Genomic DNA, 20532 nt, shown 5'->3' with positions numbered 1-20532 from the left:
AATCAATGGGACTTCAGTTATTCATGACTAACTTGTCTCCATTGGTTTGAATATGCTTATTCAAGATGTATGTTTTTTTGGATGCAACTTTGAATGTTCGTGTTGCCTCCCCTCCTTGACTTCATGGCAACCTGTAAGGTGGGTTGGGCTAAGAGATAGTCCAAAGTTTCACTAATTTCTAAATTATGTCCCTGATGCTTCAAACATTTCCTATAAAGTTTATCAAGAATCCTGTAAAGATGCTGGATCAGTTTTGCATTTGGTTTTGGAACAAACAGGAACTTTTAGAAATAGGAACCATTTGTGTGAATTGTATTTGGTCTGAAACAAATGTTCTGGGAACCAATTGTTATGAATGGATTTGGAGTTTGGGAAGTCCATTCTTGTTTCTTTTAACTTTACTTAGGACCTAGACCAATCCCCCACCAGTTTATATGATGAGCCACGCTGCCAGAGTGCATGCTGCATCCTATGGTGGGGGTGATCAGGTGGTCCAGGAGAGGTAAGTAAAAATACGTTTTACTTTCCATACTCTGCCTAATCACCAATGGGTCTCCTCAGACCTATACTGGCTGTTTTATCTAGTGTAAGACCAAGGAGCCTCAGGAGGCATCTCAAGCTATGATAGGGGGATGATAATAATAATAATAACTAGGTATTTATATACCGCCTTTCTGGTCATCAGATTACTCCTCTGACCTTATTCAAGGTGGTTTACATAGGCAGGCATTTCTAAATCCCTCAAGGGGATTTTTACAAACATAGAGGTTCTCTCTTTCAAGAACCAACCACATTTCAGAATGGATCTTCCTGGTTTGGTCTCACTTCTGGCCTCCAGTGCTCCCACGCAGGCTGACAAGCAGCTCCATCTCTCACATGGAGGGCAGCCAAGACGCTTCCTGCTCACACCAAGAGCAGGTGGAATCACTCAGCTGGGCTTGTCAGCTGCTTCAAGGTCTCGCCATTCTCAGCTGTTCAGGGAACTGCCAGTGTCCTCGAACTGGTGACCTTCTGATGTTATCTTCGGGCTAACGGAGGCTCTTCCATCTAGACCAGACCATCTAGACCAGACCAGACCATCTGCCCAGGATAAGATCCTGGTATATGCTGCTGCCACTGAGATCTTCCCCCTTCTGCCCCCTCTCACCCTACACCTTGCCCCAATTCTCCCAAACCACCCATGAACTGCATAGCTCTGAATCCTCTGGGGCAGGGCATTCTTCTGCAGTGCCATGGTCCTCAAACCATGCCTTCCCTCTCCACCTGGCAAATGAAAAAGAATTCCATTCCAGATTCAGCAATGTGAGTTCCAAAGCTGTTTGCATTAGCCTGGAGTTTCTGCACCTATCCGTATGGTTGGCATACAGACCAAAAAAATACAATTTTGTGATCACCTGGTTCAGTTATAAAACTCTCACTCCTTCAGTGATACTGGAAGAATTCACATTGTTCACTGAAACACAAAAGACCAAACACTGTGCTAGTTTTAACAAAGGGATTTGGATTGGGACCATAACACTGGGCAGGAGCAGTCTAACTTTTCTTCCCCAAACCACAGATCTGATCCAAATTTCCCTTCTCCCCCCATCAGGTGCTATTAGCTGCTTTAGCCATGCAGGAAAAGACATGCGGACACTTGTGGGGGGGGGGCAATTTGGGTCAAGGATCAAGCATAGAGGAGAAAGGTTAGACTCCTCTACCCCCATCCAGTTCCATGGCTCAGATCCAAATCTTTCCTTGCAGCTGCTTTTAGCAGAAGAAAAACACATCGGGCTATGTATTTATGCATCTCTTGCCCCATTAAGACCAGCTGAACCAACCTGTCTACATTTTGCTAGGACAAAGAGCTTTTGTTGCCTTAAATAAAGGGTTTGGGTATGAATTGTGGCTAAGGCACAACCTCAGTGTAACAACTAGTAAATATGGTTGCTATTTTATAAAATATTGCTGTCATTTTCTCTGACTTAAAACTTACAGAAATTCTTTGAATTTTCAATCAGGGACTAAATTTATAATAGAAAATGATGTTTGATGGTGTTTAAATGCAAAATGTGTCACTTTATAAAGCAGAGGGCTCTTTTAAGTTGTTTTTTTTAAAACTTCTTGACATGTGTCACAATTTGGAATTCTGCTCTCATGGGATAAATGCCAGATTACATGGTGTAGTATTTTTTATCCTCTGTACTTTCACTGTAGAAGCATACAACATCAAAGAAGAGGGAGATCACTCACATCAGCAGAAAATGGAATAGGACTATAATATGCTTGCTTTGATCTTCCCTTCTAATAATTATCTTGGCTACATGCATACATTGAAAGTAAGATTTGAATTAATAAGGCCAAGAGACCCTAGCAAATGTAAGAAGGATCTTTGAATACTAACACAGACTATCTTTAACAAGATAAACTGCAATTGAGCCTACAAAGTTGTGGATTGTTCATTTAAAGGCAGTAATCCTGAAATTTTATTCTTCCAGAAGGATGTTGGCACCATGTTCAGGAAGCGTAGTCTATGCATATATATAACATTGTTACTCCCAAGTCCATCTGGCGTGTATGGAATTTTTTCGCTAGCGTTCATTTGATTTAGCCATGATAGAAAAATAGAAACTCCATGTCCCAAGGCAGTACATCTCTGCAATCCTAACTTTCCACTAGTGGCGCTGTGCCAGAATGGCCTGTGGTGTATCCAGCGTGTGGAAGGAGTCTTCTGGAGGTCTCCCGGAACAAAAGGGGCATTTTTCCCCTTGCCCCAGGTAAGCTCCGGCAACTGCCATGGGGCTATTCTAGATTGTGCCAGCAAAATCATTGGTGGAACCCAAGCAGCCTCACGACACGAAATTAGGCCTGGGAGGAGGGATAGGGTACAGCAGCAGCTGACCCAGCCGATCACCTCCCCTCTCAGGCTTGATCCATCCTCCCCCCCACCCTTCCCCTGCCTCATTACACCTCCTCCCTGCCCTCATTCTGCCTTCCCCAGCCCCTCTGCTGACTCATGCAGAGCTTACTTACTCTGGCTTGTGCTGCTCCTCTATGTGTGCCTGCAGGCCAGCACAGGCCTTCCTGCCCACGCCATGATTGCCCGCACTGCTGCAATTTGCTTTATGGCACATTTGCATCAGCACACATGGTTGTTCTGCTGGCACTCGCTCGCTATGAACTGGACTGTGTATAACTTTGCTGGAACTACAATAGGAGGGGCAATTGCCTTATGGACTTCCCCAGTGTCATCGAGCTAACTTCAGAGGGAAACAGGGCAGTGGACTCAGTGAACCTTTGGTCGCATCCAGTAGAGCTCTTCTCACAATCTCCTACAATTTTCAAATAGAAGTTTAGGGATTTTTTTTAAGAAAGAAAAAATAAAAAATACATCTATTTTTAAAGATGTAATCACTTTTCACTTCGTCCTATCATTCAGAACTATTCTGATATTACCCTAAGAATGATATTGCTTCTGATATGGAAAGTGAATCAAACGATCCACATCTCTGTAAGATTTATATGCAAGGAAAAAGTATATTGCATTCTAAACTGACTTTTTCCCCCTTGCAGTTCTTATTGCTATATTGTGTTGTTCAGGCAATCAAATCTTTATCCCTTATGTGAGCAGAAATGAAAATCTAAACAAGGTGGACATGTTTGAAAACATCACATGATTAATACAGGCTGGTATAGAGAAGTATAGAGTGGGATATTGGTCTCGGGGTATGAACATTTATTATTCTTTTGTTTCATAACTGATCATCATCATCCTTATGCACCCATTGTATCATGCAGATGGTACAAAAATCTGAGCATCCTTCTGCAATGAGCTGGGAAGACATTGTTGGCTATCCACATAACGTGACTCCGAATACAGCACATAAGAGAAATGTAATCCACTTGCTGGATTGACTTGGAAGACAGCATGAATTAAAGAAATGTCTTCTGTTAATACAATGAATGCAAGCCTCAAAAAAACCCGTTTGAACAGGTCTTCCTATCCAAACAGGAGAGGCTGCTGTTTTCCTCAGTATCCCAGCCAAAGGTTAAGAAATGCTCTTTTAATACGAGGTGAGCAGGGCATGAATGTAACAGACCAACATGTGGAAAGAAAGAGCTTTGAAGAAATGCTCTCTCCACACCGACAAGAAGCGCACTCGCTTTCATCTTCTGAACTTACCTGTCCGTGGACAGGGAGTTGTAAGAGAGAAAGGCTTGAATCAGAGGCAAGGCTAGCAATTGCTTGGTGAAGTACTTTGCACTTCTAATTGAAGCACAAGGTGGAGCAAAACACTCTACACAATTCAACGTTTGACCAGAGAGAGAAGCAAAAGGGAGTATTTTTTGAGCAGGTGTACGAGCAGCAGCAGAAATAGCCAGACAAAGAACACATGTTGCACTAAAAGTCTGATATTTACAGAGACTTACAAATGTGCCTTGGAGATCCTAATTGGCCTTCTGCCCTGGGTCTCATACACTCTCAGTAGCTCACACAGCCTTGCCAACCCAAATTCAGAACTCTGAAGGGATTTTTCCCCCGACTCACCAAATTCCTCATGGCCTTAGTGCAGGAGGATAAGGTCACTGGAGTTAAAGTCAGCGGCTGGGAGACCTTCCCATATAAGCAAAAAACTAATTCCCAGCAGTTGTTTCTTGCTCAACAACATCCAGCAGGGGCATACATGAATTTAGGTTCTCATCAAATCACTTCGGCAAAGATTAGGCTAAGGGTGATTTAGGAAGCCATGGATCTGTGTCACGGTGTGTCAGGCTAAAAAAAGTATCCTTGCATCACTTGGCTTTGGGAAGTGATTCAGCTTAAATGGATCTTGTTAGCACTGCTGAGTGGTGTTTAAGTCCCAATTTCTTTGCAGCTACAGCAAATGACGGCAGTGCCATTAACAGAAGTTAATGGAAGCCTTCTTCCCATCAAAACCCTTTGGAAGCCAAAAAGTCTTCCCGTCTCTCACAGGCAAAGTTTAATCATATAAAATATCTCCATGTGTGCTTTTAGGTGTGGCTCAGAGACCTGTTCTTGGGGGTTTTTTGTGATGGAAATTCATGTGATACAAGAGACAGGGCCTTTTTGGTAGTGAAGCCAAAGTTTTTGATTGTCCTATCAAAAAATATTCATTAGGCTGCCTTCCTGGCCCCCTTTAGGAAAATAATTACAGCTCAATCCTATTTGTGCATTATGGCAGATCTCTCAATCTGCAATCATATTGTGCAGGCCAATTGCATAAGCTGCTCTAATGGCAGGTAGCTTGCTGCCAGCAGCGTGGAAACTGGTAAGCTGGTAAGCTTTGCACCAGTAGCAATGGGTAGCAGACCGGCCACTGGGGTCAGTAAGATGGGGGGGGTGTGGTTTGGGGTAAGGATCAGGCCAAGCCAGAGGTGGAACTTGGTGGCAGCCATGTTTGCAGAATCCAGAACCCCCCAGCCTGGGCCCAACACGCCCTCCCCCCTTGGCCTAACAGATTTATGCCAGCAAATTAGCTGGCATAGATCTGAGTAGGCCCAAGAAGTGGTGAGGAGGTAAGTAAACAATTTCGTTACCTTTTTCCTTCTTTACTAAGGGGACCAAGGGATGTACCTGGTGATCCCTCCTACCTGTTCCACCATCTTGGATCTCATGAAATATTGTGAGATTTGGGCACCACCATCTTACATTTTGCATAGTTTTGCAAAATCTAAAATGGTGGTGCCTGGCTGAGCTGGGAAAAGAGGCTGCCAGGGCATTGTGACCCAGGTAAGTTTAGGAAACACTGCTCTACGCATTTCAAAATGAATCTGATGGGCAATGAATGGATGCTCCTGGGGCTCATTTTTGGAAACCCTGGAGAGCCACTGCCAGTTAGTGTTGAAAATACTGGCCTGACACAATATAAGGCCACTTCCTTTGTTCCTATATACTCATTCATTGTGTGTGTGTGTGTGTGTGTGTGTGTGTGTGTGTGTGTGTGTGTGTGTGTGGTGTTTTAAATAAACATATTGTGCTTTTACTTTATTCCCGTGCACTTCAAGAGTGGCAATGCTCAGTCACCTCCTGGAGAGTACACTCTTAGATAGACATTATGGCCTGGGATATAGCATCATCACAGGCCATTATGAATAAAGACAATGGCCAACCCCATGAAAAAATGGTGGCTGCAAGAGTGGAGCAGCCCTACTGTATTAGCAAGAAAACCAAGCAAAAATAAGACTTTTATTTAATTTTGTTTTTAAAACTGAAAATGAATGAGAGGTTCAAAATGAATTGTGTCCCTCCTAATAGGTCCCAAAAGAAATGACAAAGGAATCGGCTCATCCCAAAACTAATTTAAATGTGTGTCACAAAAATGCGGTCTCTCTGCCAATTGGATTAGGGACAACCATCCCATCCTTTGCTCCTATCCCACTCTGCATGAGATAAGGTAGGCAATTTGCAACACCTGATTGGTTGCCTAAGTCAGCTGGGGTGGAGCATTGTCTACCCATTAGGAGTTAGCAGCCTTGCTCTGACATTGTGTGTGTGAGAGAGAGCTTTTGACCTCCTCCCACCCACCCATTAGAATAATATGAAGCTAGCTGGTTGCCTTATGGGGCTGAATAGGAATGTTTATTTTTCACTTGGCAGGACATTGGTGAAGAATTCTTTTACCTTCCCCATGCTGTTCTTAGGTTACAGTGCTGCTAGCCAGGGAGGCAACTACTGGCAGATTTCATGCAAGATGGGGAAGAGGATTAGAGAGTATGGAGCATGGCGGAATCAGAACTGATCTCTAGAGGTTGTCCAACTCGGAGATGCAGAGTAGTGATGACCTTTTGGAGCTGGGTTGAAAAGTCTATCTCAAAGGCAGTCTGGCTTGGGAAAGACAATGCCATTTGGTTTCCCTGACTGCGTTCCATGGGCTTGATGCTGAACAGCTGGAATCATGGGTATACAATCTCCGACTGGAGTCAGGAGAAGTCATGCTCAAAGGGGGAATAGAGAATTGCTTTCTATGTCCTCCAAGGTAGGTGCCTGCACTGAAGGCATGAAAAGCGTTGAGGCAATAGGACCTGTTGCATGGTATTTTATAGGATATTGACGCTAAATGTTAATAAATGTGACCTCCTTTTCTTACAAACCTTGTCTCTTGTCATCGTTTGTGGGGGTGATGCAGGCAATGAATGAGGTTCTGAAATGATTTTTTTTTTTTAATGTACGCACCCCTAATGACCGGATATAAGGATGTTTGGATTAATATTGATAACGGCATTCATATTATGAAAGCCAGTGTTTTGAAACTGGCTAATCTTCTCTAATCCATCTTTAAGTTGCATAAAAATACCTAAACCATATTTTAATATGAAGTTCATGAGCTGCACGCAGTTAAGCATGTATCAAACTTATCAGCCATCTTTCCAGTGTTTCACTGATGAAAACAGGGACATTGTTATAACATCCTACAATTATACTAAGGGGTATCTCACAAGACCCACCCCCTTCACTGTTATTAAACATTGCTAAAGGCGCTTCTCTCTTTGCTGTATACAATATCCTGTCTTCTACCACATATTGGTAGTACCACATATTTGCATTAAAGTTATACCAACAAACCGTGATTATACAAAAGTTGCAGCATGTGAAAACACAAGCCAAGCGCTGCATCCATGCACCTACATTTTCTAAGTGTTTCAGGATAGTACCCAAGGTCCCTATGACTACTGGGATTTCTCTTGCTTTCTTGTGCCACAGTCTTTCAATTTCTATTTGTGTTTATACTTGGTGATTTTCTCCAGTTCTTTATCTTCTGTTCTACTGTCACCAGATACTGCAATGTCTACTATCTAAACTTTCGATCCTTCATGTTGATGATGGTTATGTCTGGGGTGTTGTGTGGCAGATGTTTGTTGGTTCGTATCATCATCATCATCATCATCATCATCACCACCTAAATTTCATGAAGCACAGTTTTTATTAATTAATATTTGATTATTAATAATAATAATTATTATTAATTAATAATTTAAGCACTACTACTACTACAGTATTTATATACTGTTTTTCAATGAAAAGTTCACAAAGCGGTTTACAGAGAAAAATCAAATAACGAATGGCTCCCTGTCCTAAAAGAGCTCACTAAAAAGATGCAAAAGAACACCAGTAGACAGCCACTAGAAAAGACACTGCTGGGGTAAGGAAGGTCATTTACTCTCCCACTGCTAAATAAACGAGGAGCACCCACTGGAAAAAGTACCTCTTACCCGGTTTCTGTGCGTGCTGTGTGATTGTGGTTATGCAAACATTTTTCTTGATTTTTGTACCTTTTTTGTGGAGAACTGAGATCAGCCACAAGTGTCCTTTCCTATATTCTCTTGATAAATTCCTCAGTTCCACCATAATAGGGATTTTCTGTTAGAGATTCAATGATGATCTCCCTTTGGAGGCTTGGAGCATCAGTCAAGGGTGCTTGTTTGGAGGGAGACACTAGTTCCCCTACCTCAAGTGAATGAAGTCCATTTATGGCCTGTTTCGAGGCCCACCCCAAGACTACAGCACTTGGTTCAAGCTACAGAGAACTGTTCCCAGATCTTTGCTGTAGCCAACTCTGCCTCCTTTCTTTCCCACTAACCTCTTCCATTTTACTTCCCTGTTCTTTCTCCCGGGCATCCCAAAACCTTCCCTTTTCTCCCCTGGGTTCCTTTGGGTAGACCAGCTAATCTCGCTATGACCCTTCCCCCCCCTCCCATTTCTCCCCTCACTCTGTTCCTTCTCCTTCTCTTAGTTTCCCCTCCTAACCTCTTTCCCAAGGGCTCTCCTGCTGGTGTGATAGTTAGCTATAGGAATTTCTTCTGTAATAGATTTAAGGCCACAACCCTATTGGGGCCTTGTACTGCCGGAACGAGTGTTCTGGTAGCAAAAAGCCCTTTACAGCAGTGTGAAAGCCAGGTTGCAGTTGCATGCCTTCAGGCTGCTGCCATAAACAGGCGTCAGCACATGAAGCAGCAGCTCCAGAAGTTGGCAGCAGAGGCATATCATGCTGGAAAGGGGGAGGGCAGCAGGTGGGGTTGGGAGGGGAAGGGACGGGTGGATCTTGCCAGCACCAGCATGTGCCAAATCAGGCAATCGGACAGCCTACCAGGGTGTAAGTGAAAAATATTACCTCCTGCTGGCTGTCTGAGTGCCCCCTTCCACTATGCAGCATGCGCTCCATAAGTACGGCTGCATTGGTGCCAATGGTGGGGGATAGCACTGGGCAATAAGTATGTGTGAGCTAATTCAGTTAGGCCCAGTTTGAACCCCATCTTTGGTTTTTAAGCACTTTAGCAAATCTTTGTGCACCTTCACCCTCACATCCATTTTCCCTTAACTTGTGAATTACACAGTTGCACCACTGGTGATTGCACTGGGCCCCTGCACACAATTGTGTTTCTCCTGTGTGCGCATGTTACATTTCTGTTGGCAACCTTCAGTCTCAAAAGACTATGGTATCATTCTCTGAAAGGTGGTTCTGGAACAGCGTCTAGTGTGACTGAAAAGGCCGATTCGGGAGTGACAATCCCCTCCACACCGGGAGCAAGTGCAGTCTGTCCCTGGTCTGTCTCCCTGGCTATGGGCATTCCTTCTTTGCCTCTTTGCCTCAGACTGTTGGCCAAGTATCTCTTCACACTGGGCGAGGCCATGCTGCACAGCCTGCCTCCAAGCGGGCTGCTCAGAGGCCAGGGTTTCCCACTTGTTGAGGTCCACTCCTAAGGTCTTCAGATCCCTCTTGCAGATGTCCTTGTATCACAGCTGTGGTCTACCTGTAGGGCGCTTTCCTTGCACAAGTTCTCCATAGAGGAGATCCTTTGGGATCTGGCCATCATCCATTCTCACGACATGACCGAGACAACGCAGGCGTCTCTGTTTCAGCAGTGCATACATGCTAGGGACTCCAGCTCGTTTCAGGACTGTGTTGTTTGGAACTTTGTCCTGCCAGGAGATGCCGAGAATGCATCGGAGGCAGCACATGTGGAAAGCGTTCAGTTTCCTCTCCTGTTGTGAGCGAAGAGTCCATGACTCGCTGCAGTACAGAAGCGTACTCAGGACGCAAGCTCTGTAGACCTGGATCTTGGTATGTTCCGCCAGCTTCTTGTTAGACCAGACTCTCTTTGTGAGTCTGGAAAATGTGGTAGCTGCTTTACCAATGCGTTTGTTTAGCTCGGTATTGAGAGAAAGAGTGTCGGAGATCGTTGAGCCAAGGTACACAAAGTTATGGACAACCTCCAGTTCATGTGCAGAGATTGTAATGCAGGGAGGTGAGTCCACATCCTGAACCATGACCTGTGTTTTCTTCAGGCTGATCGTCAGTCCAAAATTTTGGCAGGCCTTGCTAAAACGATCCATGAGCTGCTGGAGAGCTTTGGCAGAGTGGGTAGTGACAGCTGCATCATCGGCAAAGAGGAAGTCATGCAGACATTTCAGCATGTTACATGTGTTTTAAAAATTATGACCAGGAACTATCTGCCTTCTAAATCAAGAGGCCACCAGTGCTATTACAAACCTCCAAAATCTCATGAGCCATTACACAGAGGACATCACTGTTCAAAGCTTTTTGACAGTGATGCAGTTAAGGGTCCCCTCCTTAGACTGAGGACACATCAGCAGTGCTGAGCTCATTTTCACTGATATGCACATGCTTGGCCTTACCCTGATGTCAATTGGAGTCACAGGCACTGATGTAGAAACTGCTAACAGAATCTTTCCACATGATTGGAATTGGTATAGATGACCACAGTGATATTGAAATCCTCTCATACAGATGGGGAATTTCATGCCTGCCACAGTGCCAGGGTAGAACAGAATTGGGTTTTTCAGTGTGTTCAATGCACATGTGTTGCAGAGCACTGACCGCACTTGTCCACACTTCAGAATATGTGGTGGCAGGGCCATTAAGTGGCAAAGCCTGCACCACACAAAGAGTGGATTCACAAACAGAAAATCATTCTTGTTTTATCAGGGACTTCTTTCCCTTTTTCTGGTTCTCACTGAAGCACCAAATCATGGTGATACTCCCAAACGGGCAGCTTGACCCTACACTGCCCTAGTGCTGCAAGTTCAGCACCTGGAGGGAGGCCTGTGCCACCCTGCTGACACCGCAGTTGGAGCCCCGCCAGCAGAGCTCAGGTAAGCACCGAGAAGTGCAGGGTGGGGGAGGTTGGCAGGAGGCATGGGAGAGGTGTTTCTGGGTGGTTGAGGGTTGGAGGAGGGTGGAATGGGGGTAGGACTGGCCCAGGAGGGGGGGTGGGACCTGAAGAGGCATCCTCTGCTGAATCCTATTTCCACTCCTAGGCTTGAAAGTCCAGCACGGGGCTTCTCAAGTCTGCACCAGCTAAATAGCTGGCTCAGCTCTGAGAAGCCCTACCTAGCAGGGGCTTTATTCAAGGTAAGGGGACAAATGTAAGGAGACCTATTGGGCAATCACCCACCTAGTCACCCCATGAAACTGACTAGAATAAGGAGGTCACACTGGGGGTTGATAAAATCTGTTACAAGAGGAACCTTATAACCCTTATTTAAGCCTATTGGAAAAACATTTTTCTTTAGTAAGTGATCAGTTGAGTACAAGACACCAATAAGCATGTGAAGCAGCCAGTATAGGAATAGGACCAAATGTGTCTGATGAAAAAAGGGTGAAACTGCATGACATGCCATTTGTTTGTCTGTTTGTCGTTCGTTCATTCATTTATTATTTGTTCACAGCTTTCGCATACATCACAGACAGATTGCCTGTAAGATGCTTGCCCACTTTTGGTCATGATCTCTTTTCATTCCTGCCATTTTGTTACTTTGCTGCTGAAATTCAGCATGGGGAACATGAAGTAAAGTGCTTAAAACAACAGTAATAGAGGCCCAGCAGAAGTATATATCGCAAAGGAAGAAGGGCTCCACTAAGTCCAGGAGGGTGCCCGCATGGCTAACCAGCCAAGTTAGAGAGGCTGTAAAGGGCAAGGAAGCTTCCTTCCGTAAATGGAAGTCTTGCCCTAATGAGGAGAATAAAAAGGAACATAAACTGTGGCAAAAGAAATGTAAGAAGGTGATACGGGAGGCCAAGAGAGACTATGAGGAACGCATGGCCAGCAACATTAAGGGGAATAATAAAAGCTTCTTCAAATATGTTAGAAGCAGGAAACCCGCCAGAGAAGCGGTTGGCCCTCTGGATGGTGAGGGAGGGAAAGGGGAGATAAAAGGAGACTTGGAGATGGCAGAGTAATTGAATGAGTTCTTTGCATCTGTTTTCACGGCAGAAGACCTCGGGCAGATACCGCTGCCCGAATGGCCCCTCCTGACCAAGGAATTAAGTCAGATAGAGGTTGAAAGAGAAGATGTTTCAGACCTCATTGATAAATTAATGATCAATAAGTCACCGGGCCCGGATGGCATCCACCCAAGAGTTATTAAGGAATTAAAGAATGAAGTTGCTGATCTCTTGACTAAAATATGCAACTTGTCCCTCAAAACGGCCACAGTGCCAGAAGATTGGAGGATAGCAAATGTCACGCTGATCTTTAAAAAGGGAAAGAGGGGGGACCCGGGAAACTTTAGGCCGGTCAGCCTAACATCTATACCGGGTAAGATGGTGGAATGCCTCATCAAAGATCGAATCTCAAAACGCAGAGACGAACAAGCCTTCCTGAGGGAGAACAGCATGGCTTCTGTAAGGGTAAGTCTTGCCTCACAAATCTTTTAGAATTCTTTGAAAAGGTCAACAGGCATGTGGATGCGGGAGAACCCGTGGACATTATATATTTGGACTTTCAGAAGGCGTTCGACACGGTTCCCTCACCAAAGGCTACTGAAAAAAACTCCACAGTCAGGGAATCAGAGGGCAGGTTCTCTCCTGGACTGAGACCTGGTTGAAGACCAGGAAACAGAGAATGGGTGTCAATGGGCAATTTTCACAATGGAGAGAAGTGAAAAGCAGTGTGCCCCAAGGCTCTGTCCTGGTACCGGTGCTTTTCAACCTCTTCATAAATGACCTGGAGACAGGGGTGAGCAATGAGGTGGCAAAGTTTGCAGATGATACCAAACTTTTCTGAGTGGTGAAGACCAGAAGTGATTGTGAGGAGCTCCAGAAGGATCTCTCCAAACTGGCAGAATGGGCAGCAAAATGGCAGATGCGTTTCAATGTAAGTAAGTGTAAAGTCATGCACATTGGGGCAAAAAATCAAAACTTCACATATAGGCTGATGGGTTCTGAGCTGTCTGTGACAGATCAGGAGAGAGATCTTGGGGTGGTGGCACCCCAAGATTGCATGGTGGCAGTAAAGAAGGCCAATTCTATGCTTGGGATCATTAGAAAAGGTATTGAGAACAAAACAGCTAATATTATAATGCCGTTGTACAAATCGATGGTAAGGCCACACCTGGAGTATTGTGTCCAGTTCTGGTCACCACATCTCAAAAAGGATATAGTGGAAATGGAAAAGGTGCAAAAGAGAGTGACTAAGATGATTACTGGGCTGGGGCACCTTCCTTATGAGGAAAGGCTACAGCGTTTGGGCCTCTTCAACCCAGAAAGGAGATGCCTGAGGGGGGACATGATTGAGACATACAAAATTATGCAGGGGAAGGATAAAGTGGATAGAGAGATGCTCTTTACACTCTCACATAACACCAGAACCAGAGGACATCCACTAAAATTGAGTGTTGGGAGGGTTAGGACAGACAAAAGAAAATATTCCTTTACTCAGCGTGTGGTTGATCTGTGGAGCTCCTTGCCACAGGATGTAGTGACGGCATCTGGCCTGGATGCCTTTAAAAGGGGATTGGACAAGTTTCTGGAGGAAAAATCCATTATGGGTTACAAGCCATGATGTGTATGTGCAACCTCCTGATTTAAGAAATGGGCTATGTCAGAATGCCAATGCAAGGGAGGGCACCAGGATGCAGGTCTCTTGTTATCAGGTGTGCTCCCTGGGGCATTTGGTGGGCCGCTGTGAGATACAGGAAGCTGGACTAGATGGGCCTATGGCCTGATCCAGTGGGGTATGTTCTTAATTATTTCCCCCTTTCCTGTTCAAGGTAAATGCTGCCTTTTTAATTTTCCTTTCTGACTGAAGATATGTGACAAATGATATAGTAATTTTCCTGCTTTTGTGTGTGTGTGTTCATAAAACATTGATAATATGATTTTTACCTTCCCTTTCTTCTCAATTAAATGAAATGTGGAGATACAATTAATGCGCTTGTGCAATTTGGTTTTTCTTTAGAGGTTTCTCTTGTCTCTGATTAACAGCATTTCCGACCTATTCAGTGAACCCCCCCCCCAACTGCTATTCAGAATGTTTCATTATGCCTGCCAGCTATAAATACAATTGTGAACCAATACCATTTTAATTGTTTCACTAATAACTTGTTTTAAATGATTCAACAGTCATCAGGAAAGATAAGTGCTCTTGTACCCTGCAGGCTTGAAGGGAAGATGGTACGAGGCAATGTAACAGAGTGCTGTATCAGAATAATGAAAACTGTATGTGCGCGATAATGACAAAGCACTTACAATGCTGTAAAGATAAATGAAAACAGTAGATCTTCTCTTTACTGTAATATAACATCCATTTCTATCTCCCATTTCAATTATTAGCCTTTCCACATTGATTATTGAGCAAACACACAAATGCAATCTGCCCATCGTAATAACTGGATGTCCCATCTCTCCACCACGATGGTGAACGATGCTCTTAATGAGTTTTACAAATGCTTCTATTAATTAACAAAAATTGTTACTTTCCTATCTGGGGGGCACATATAAATTAGACTTAATTACACTTGATCATTGCAATGATGGTTTGGGTACATGATGCTTGTGTTCTTCAGTTTTCTTTGTCAACGATTGTTACTTTCCTGTTGTTTTTTTTGGAGGGGGGGGGCTTATAAATTAGACTTAATTACAGGAGATCATTGCAATGATGGTGCCTGCACACGATGCTGGTGTTCTTCAGAGCTTTCTTTGTCAATGGGACATCAACAATTGCAACCCTCGCCTATTTATGTGGACAAATTTAATAAGCAAACAGTCCTTTTATGTTAATGGTTTACTGGCATCCATGGGTTTGGCAGGAGAAATGTGCTGGGGGAGGATTCGCTAATGGCAGCACATAATCACATTAATTAAAATATAACTGCCATTTAAAGATTTGTAGTGTGGAATTAGAGCATGTTGGGAACTGAGGAACTCAAGCTAGAGTGCATATTAACACCATTACTCTGTGCTCCCTGCACAGCAGTCAATAACCTCATGTGTCATAAATGTAATTTATGAGCACTGTTTTCTTTGAAATATATGTTTTTAGCCCTCTCATTAGAATGTAAAGTTTTGCAATGTCTGCTTCAGAAGGTTAAGAATAAATTTACTAAAAGCTAAGGCCCATGATCTGGTTTTAACAAATCCCTCAACAATGAATTTTTTATTACTTGCGTACAGTCCGACCAAATATTCCTTCCTTTTGAAGAGAGGTGCCATGCTTTATTGCATTGGAAGTCACGATTTTGCTATAAATTCTGTCCTCTTAGTTGCTCCTATAATCCAGTATAATTTTTATTGGGTTTCAAATAAATACGTGCCTTAATTTGATCACCTTGTTCTGGAAATATTGGTGACAATGTTAATGGCATTGGAGTCAGTCTCATGGCTTTGTATTAGTGTCTTCTGTGTAAACAATCATCTATTTCCAGGTATGAATTGAATTTATCGCATCTTTTATTCAAAACAGGGAAGAAGACTATTGGCTTCGGCTTCATCATTACTTTGTTAAAGCTTTCTGAAGGACAGGGACCCTGCGGCCAGTTCTCACAGTCAGTTTCCCGTCTGCAATCTGCTCATCTTCAGTCATGCATCAGCAGCAATTGCAGAAGGCAATGTTAGCGCAACCAGGCTGTACACAGATACAGCTTAGTGTGCAACTCTCTGCCTTCCATGGATTTCAGTGGACAGCAGGAAGACTGACTAGGCAGTGGTAAGTCTCTGTAACCCATGTTCATATTTGCATCTCCATTGTACACATTATTCAAGGAAGAACAATTCAGTCCAGCATTAAACATAAACTATGCCCACTGCTAAAACAGAAATATTCACATTTCACAAACTAGAGACAGAAAAATTGCCTTATAATGTACGTATTTATTCTTCTAGTGCAGTGTTTCTCAAATGGTGAGTTGGGACCACTAGGGGGTTACGAACCAATTTCAGGTGGGTCCCCATTCATTTCAATATTTTTAATATATTAGACTTGATGCTACCATTGGTATGTGACTGCATTTGGGGAAATGTTACAGACCTGTACTTTTAACGAGCTACTATGGATGCTGTTCCAGAACCACCATGCAGAGCGCGATACCATAGTCTTTCGAGACTGAAGGATGCCAACAAGATGGGCAGGAGGGCTGGTCTAGAGGGTAGAGCCTCCGTTAGCCCAAAGATAACATCAGAAGGACACCGGCAGCTCCCTGAACAGCTGAGAATGGCGAGACCTTGAAGCAGCTGACAAGCCCAGCTGAGTGATTCCACCTGCTCTTGGTGTGAGCAAGAAGTGTCTTGGCTGCCCTCCATGTGAGAGATGGAGCTGCTTGTCAGCCTGTGTGGGAGCACTGGAGGCAAGAAGTGAGACCAAACCAGGAAGATCCATCTGAAATGTTGGTTCTTGAAAGAGAGAACCTCTATGTTTGTAAAAATCCCCTTGAGGGATTTAGAAATGCCTGCCTATGTAAACCCCCTTGAATAAAGTCAGAGGAGTAATCCAATGACCAGAAAGGCAGTATATAAATACCTAGTTATTATTATTATTATACTATGTATATTCTTTTAACAATGATAGTAAATGGGACTTACTCCTGAATAAATGTGGGTAGGATTGCAGCCTAGGATTTTTAAAAATTTTCCTGCTTGATTATGTCACTTCCAGTTATGACATCACTTCTGGTGGGTCCTGACAGATTCTCATTCTAAAAAGTGGGAGCCAGTGCTAAATGTGTGAGAACCACTGGACTAGTGGACTTCCAACAACATCAACACATTCAATCAATCTCCTGTTTTCCTTTTCTTACTAACCTGCTTCTAGGCTGGTAGATGAACTAATATATCCATGTGCAGTTCAGTGCTGGTCTACCAATGGCCTAACTTACTTTTCTATCTGGCTTGGTGATTTTTAACTTGTAGTTGTCCCCACACTGGCTGGTTTGACAATGGTTCAAGCACATTTGTTTACAATGCATTGCTGTTTAGTTATACATACTACAGTCACCATATTGAATAAGACTTATCGCTGCAAACCAAAGTGTATGTTAAAGATGCTGGTGCTTCTAGAAATGTCAGCTACATATTTAAGCTCCCCTCTCTCCCTCTACAATATGCAGTTGAACTTATCTGCTTCTTGAGGTCTAAGGTTCTATGTTTTCCCACCCTTGTTCCACATCATTGGGTTGCGGCTGCAATTGCCAAGAGGTAGGAGAAGGTGGAACGTTGTGATGACAAGAGAACAGTAAGGTCACCTAAACCTAAAGAAAGGGGCATAAATATGCAGTTACTATTCCTGGTGGCAGCCATACACTTAGCACAACATCTAGTTTCACCCTGGCATGAATGACTGTTTTGCATTGCTAAAGCAATGGACCTAAATATGATGGTCTTCTTGAGAAAAATGTAACATGGAAGCCTATCTCCTAGGCCCATTTTTCTATGTGCCTATGGAAGAAGATCCCATTATACTGGATCTTAAACCTACAGAAATCGGCAGAGGGAATGTGAACAGAACTTCTTTTAATATCACTACCCCTCTCCAAGCACGTTATCAGAGATCAAATTCATTCACTGCACAAATATGAACTAACAAGCTTTTATTAGCACAGATGGATCCTAAAGTCTTTTCAGTTGTTTTTTTTAAAATGTCTACAGTTCATGAGCATGGAGAGGACTGTTAACACAAAAGCCATTGCAGGCCGCAATGATTTTCAAATGGCCTGCATCAATGAAGAGTATATGGAATTCCTACCTTTTTGGTTCACAATGTTCACTACATTGTAATGCAAAGGATTCTCCTAGTGAACAATACTGAACAACTGAGAATGTTCATATCACTGGGGTCCTCGGAGCTCATTTTTAATTACACGAATGTTCTTGAACCTTGATGCTCTATTACAAAGGTCATTGGTGCTTCTGAAACTAATTTGTACATTCTTATTTGAACAAATATTTGTAGCTACCGCTTCAGAAATGTTAGTGCAGCAGTCCTACCCTTGTACAGGTCTCCCTTCTGCTGTCCTTTTAACTTTTTCAGCTGGCACCCTATCTTGTCTCTGGCACAAGCTATTGCTATGCAGTTGGAATGGTCTTAAAACCATGACTGACAGATCAAACCACAGTATAAATGTTTACAAATGAAGAAAAGGGAAGTGTGTGCAGTCATTTGATTAAGGTCTTCTGGGAAGTAATTGAAGTTACTTCCCTGCAAAAACTTTAAAAAGCTGGAAGCAAAGACATGCTGTGCAGAGAGAAATCAGGGTTAGGACAGTCAACAAATGGAAGATTTATTGTAGTTGATTAATCATCTGAGTCCTAAATGATAGTACCAAAACCTCAAGATTGGTGCCTTACAGGGGATAGTAAAAGGCCATCTTGTGTCTTAAGTGTGGTGTAAATTAAACCTATATTTTATTTTTTACACCCACCAATCAGAAGAAAAGCCAAGTCGGAAAGAAAGGTTACCTTTAATGTTTTTCATTAATATTGGAATGCTACATGCACAGCTCTCCCCCAAAGTGTGCAGATGATCATAAAATAAAATAGGCACTCTCCTTCCTTTTATTCAGTCATAGTTACTCAAAAGGTTGTCAGGTTGGATCTTCAAAACCCCAGAGATGTCTGAGGCCTGGTGATGTCAACTGGTGGGGCTTGGTGATGTCACAAGACTGGTAACCATTGAAAAATGGGAGGAAAAATCGGGCAATGAGGTTAGGCCTAGGGGCAAAAGAAGTGAAGTGATCTAAAATTTCTAAAATTGACCAGACGGCTTGAGCGGTAGTGTAGCTAATAATTGTGTAGGCAGGGGCCGAGCTGAAAAGGATGCCCCAGAAGTTATGTCACAACTGGAAGTCACGCCCAGGCTTTTAAAAAAGTGAAAATTGAGGGGAAAACCCACCTCTTCCCCCCAGCTGCTTGCCACCCACTTGCTCTGCCGCCTCCCCCCAGTCAGTGGCTAAAGCATCTATCTGCTACCTGGGGTCAAAGAAGATTTTGTAAACCGCCCCTCCCCTGCAACAACAAAATCAAATTTAATTAATTAAGTAAATAAATAAAAAGCACACCCCTTATTGGTTAGGGACACTGTGCTGGGATGAAGAGGGACGGTTATTCTCCCCCTGCTAAATATAAGAGGAGTATCACTTGAAAAAGTGCCTCTTTACCCTGTTAGCAGGGGTAACTGTATTATGATACATTTAAATGAGAGCTGACTCATATTAGCACATTAATGGTCCCATGCTGTATCATAGTAACATCTCATTGGCTCTCAGAACAATCAGTCTTATAGGTCAGTTTTGAGTTAAGAAAATTCACTTTTTGTTCCTTATGGCAGTTGTGTTTTCAATTTCAGGTTAATTGGCCATAATTTTTGATAGAATAGAGATAGTTTGATGTGGTTTGTTTCATTGCATTCTTCATTAAATTACCTTTCCAGTGATATATAACATGATGGTATTATCTGTTCATAACAAGGTTTTCACAATTTTGGCCACTTGTGTCAACCTCAGCTTGTTGCCCCCCCCCTAAAGTTTATTGCCCAGTGCAATTGCTACCCCCTGCACCTCCTTAGCTACACCACTGGGTTTGAGATTAACCTTTTCTTCTCATTGGCCTGAAAGCCAAGTTGGGCAAACATGGTCATTTGGAGAAAACTGGTGACCCAAGTTTTCCATAGGTCCCAAGACCTGGCTTGGAGGTACATAGTGCAAGAACTTACCAGGTCTGGTTATGGTAATTACTTGAATGGGGAACCACTTGGGAAACTGACAGACTGCACCTTGAGCTTAATGGAAGCAAAGAAGAATATACTGTAATGTCATAAAACAAACAGTAAAACAGCCATTTGGAACTCCCAGAAGGGTGAAGAGGCAGTGAATACATACTTTAAATAAATCCATAACATATAAGGGGAGGAACAAACACAGGATATAGTGCATGTCTTACTTATGCCAATCTGTTTCTCTAACTTCTTTATTTTTGATAAAATTAATATCTATAGGCCATTATTCCTCTCTACAGCCTTTCTGTGGAGCTGCAGCATCACCATGCAGCTGTAGCATCAACAATCTGTAAGGCCATTTGCTGTGCCTGTTTAAAATACCCTCAGTGTTTCCATGATGGTATTTTTACACAGTTTCCCTCTAGGAATTCTTCTTCTATGGTTCATTTTCCTGGCATTTTGCCTAGTGTACCATGGGGCACACTGGAGAATTCCAATCAGAGTTAAAATGCTGGCATGGTGACTACAATGTCTCAGATTAAAATGAAAGATGCAGTTAAACTGTTTATTTCTCTCTGGAAATGCTAC

This window comes from Tiliqua scincoides, chromosome 4 (assembly GCF_035046505.1).
Source record: "Tiliqua scincoides isolate rTilSci1 chromosome 4, rTilSci1.hap2, whole genome shotgun sequence".
In the NCBI taxonomy this organism is placed as follows: Eukaryota; Metazoa; Chordata; class Lepidosauria; order Squamata; family Scincidae; genus Tiliqua; species Tiliqua scincoides.
The sequence above is the reverse complement of the archived record's forward strand: the minus strand, read 5'-3'. Positions refer to the sequence as shown.